Raw genomic sequence first — 3,233 nt, 5'->3', positions numbered from 1 at the left:
TTTTTTTTTTTTTTTTTTTTTTCCCAGCACCAGAGATCAAACTCAGGACCTTATGCTTGCAAAACAGGAATGGTACCACTGAGCCAAATCTCTGGCCTTCCCCATTCTTTATATTGGCTCTGCTTGGGCAAGTTAACTTTTCTACACTTCATTTTTCTCATCAGTAAGATGGACTTAATAATTGTACCTAACATATGTGAGGATCAAATAATTAATGCACATAACTGTAGTACAGTCTTACATAAATAATGTTAGCTGTTATTACTGGGCTGTTTTAAAATAGTGAACAAATGTATAGAATGTGCCCCATAGTAATTATAACAAAACGATACCTATTAGCTTGTTATTATTAAGCTGCTAATGACTGTTGATTATGAAAAGATTAACACAAAGTGACATCTCCATTTAGATGTTTTATTAAATAGAAACCAATGTAATGGCTCAGTGGACAGCTTCCAAGGGGAAACTTACTGAACTATAATGCACACATTACTTTGTCTGCAGTGTAGTACCTTCCAGAAGAAATGCTAAGCTATGAACGACATTTATTTCTGTATATTTACTTTGGCATTGGAGACAAGAAGCGAGGCAACTGCAAGAGACCCTCCTATAACATTTTTTTTTACCTTCAGCTGTTCCTCAGTGTGATGATATTCTGAATTATGGAGGCAACTCCTCTGCACTTGAGTTCAGAAACAATTGGAAGCAGTTATATGTGTTGCCAAAATTAAATTAATAAAGTTAGGGATCCTGAAATCTTACTGCTTACTTTTAAAAAGAGGCATCTGAGCCAGAAGGGGCTATCACGACTCACCCTCCTTAGAGCTTAGCCTGGCACTGTCAATAGCAACCCGGACTCTAAGGCGAGGTAGCACGTTTTTGCTCCTCAGCACTGCCTTCTATTATCGTGATATACCATTAATCTATTTGGTAGCACACTAGTTTGACCCGTGTACACATTCTTAATTTTTGTATTTCTGAGACAGAGTCTCACTATATATTCCAAACTGACCTTGTAGCCAGGCTATTCTTGAACTTGAGGCAATCTTCCTGCCTCAGTCTCCCAAGTGCTGGGACTGGCGTGCGCCACCATGCCCAGCTCTTATTTTATTTTACATATATGTCTTGTTAGAACTAGATTAGAAAATCATACCTTCCATATTCCACAGCAACAGGGCTATCTATATTATCATGTATGTGACATACTCTTCGCATAAGGTGGGGAAATATCCTGGAATGAGAGGAAGTATTACCTATGGATTTGGCAACCGACAGCCCAGAGCTGAGATTCTACTTAGTAGCTGTAGGATGCTGGGCATATTATGTAACCATGCTAAGCTGTAGTTTCCCCTCTGTAAAAAGAGAAAATAAAACCAACAAATAGAATCGCTGGGTGGATTAATAACTGACATACACTAAGATAAAGGTTCCTATTTATCTCTTCATCCGTCCATACAACTTTCAGTATTAAAAAGTTCATTTAGCTTTAACACAAATCACAGAGAGATACAGAATCCTATATTTGGTTTGCTAGGGGCTGATATATTGCTTGGTAAGTAAATACGGAACTACAGGCTTATGATTTCTTCTGAAACCCCCTTTCCTTCTGACCCTTGTTTAGTTTTACACATTCCTGAGGCAGCACACAGGTTTCTCTCCCTCTCTGAAGAAAGCACTCCTGCACTTAGTAACACTTCAACCAAAATGTTGTGTCCTACGGTACTAGGACAAAGATTAGTACATTCATTCGTAGCTTAACATTTTTTCTGGAAGGTACTACACTGCAGACAAAGTAAATGTGTGCATTATAGTTCAGTAAGATTCCTCTTGGAAGCTGTCGAGTGAGCCATTACATTGGCTTCTATTTAATGAAACATCTAAATGGAGATGTCACTTTGTATTAATCTTTTCATACTCAACATGTACAGATCATGGCCTCAAAGAGCTTAGTTTTTTTTTTTTAATCTCATTTATAATACATTTTGTAAAGAGGTTAATTCCAGGAATGTAAGCCCTCAATTTTTTTTTTTTTTTTTTTTTTTTTTTTTTTTTTTTTTTTTTTTTTTTTTTTTTTTTTTTTTTTTTTGTACCTGGGATTGAACTTGGGACCTTGTGCCTCAGGTGATGGAACCACTGAGTTAAATCCTCGGCCCCTTCAATTTTTAAGTCTACTCTGTTAAGTGATCAAAAGGCTTAGATCAAAACAGACACAAAATATCCCAATAGTGAAAAGTTATAATAGGATCAAAAGCCCCTATAGAAACCCAGGTGGGGGCAGGGACCTAATTCAATACAATGTGGGGTGGTTGTGACCCAAAATAACCCTAAACTAACAAACAAAATGAGTTTTTGGAGTAAACAATTCTTTAACTAGCCTGGAACATTCGTGGGAGAAATAGCATTCTAGGTAGTCATGTGCACTGTGGGAAGTAGCTCAGTACGTGTAGGTTATTTGCTATGGCTAGAACTTAAGACATGTGGGGAAACAGTAGAAAATGAGACTAGATATACAGGCAAAAGCGCATGAGTAAGAATTCTTGCTAAGGAGTCTTAAACCCTGTAAGTCAGTAACTCTCAAAGAGGTTTGGCAGAGGGAAAATGCAAGATGATAGATCCACTTAGGTATAAATATTCAACATTTTTTTAATTATTAGTGTCTCTTTTCAGGCATGTATTATGTATATATTTGTGTAGTACATATATACGTGATTGGTGTCTAAATACAGTATGTATACATAGGGTAGGAACACATGTTCTCCTCCCTTTCCTCTATAGGGATAAATGACTAAAGAAGTGTGGAAAAAAAAAGTGTGGACTCCACCGCCATGGATAGGGTTATAGCAGAGAAGTTAAGTGAGTAGATCTGTGTTTGAAACAATACTTTCTAAGGTAGAGAAAAAGAACAGAAGCAATTAAAGGAGAGAAAAAGAAAATAATATTAACAGAAGTAGGTGGGGTGGAGGACCAGTATATCAGTACTGGATATTTCAGATCTTAAGTATTTTACTATTTATTTTATTACACTATTTAGTAATATTTTATTACAGATGTCCTGTGGGAAGCCAGCCATGGCCCACTGGCTTTTTGAAAGACAACATTTGTTCCTTTTTAAGGACTGCACGTGTTAAACTTGTTTTGACCCTGCACGGGAGAAACTCGGACAGCCCCGAGGGCCGGGCGAGGGGCGTGGGAGGCGGGCGGGGCGCGCTGGGACCGCTGTGCAGAGTGCGAGC

At 37.9% G+C, this 3,233-nt stretch overlaps 1 long non-coding RNA gene across 2 annotated transcripts in view; it reads right to left on the bottom strand.

Annotated features, from left to right (window-relative positions):
- LOC104860242 overlaps positions 1–3,233 on the bottom strand; it is a 7,366-nt gene that overhangs the window by 2,650 nt on the left and 1,483 nt on the right. Inside the window, exon 3 of one of the 2 annotated variants that reach the window (XR_779633.3) lies at positions 645–1,231. The exons of the other annotated variant lie outside the window; for it this stretch is intronic. This is a non-coding gene — a long non-coding RNA (uncharacterized LOC104860242). Of the gene's footprint in view, positions 1–644; positions 1,232–3,233 lie in introns of those variants that run through there. 2 annotated transcript variants of the gene reach the window in all.

Source organism: Fukomys damarensis, unplaced genomic scaffold (genome assembly GCF_012274545.1).
Source record: "Fukomys damarensis isolate Sample0158 unplaced genomic scaffold, DMR_v1.0_HiC HiC_scaffold_10, whole genome shotgun sequence".
Lineage (NCBI taxonomy): Eukaryota > Metazoa > Chordata > Mammalia > Rodentia > Bathyergidae > Fukomys > Fukomys damarensis.
This window is presented reverse-complemented; position numbering and strand designations above follow the sequence as displayed.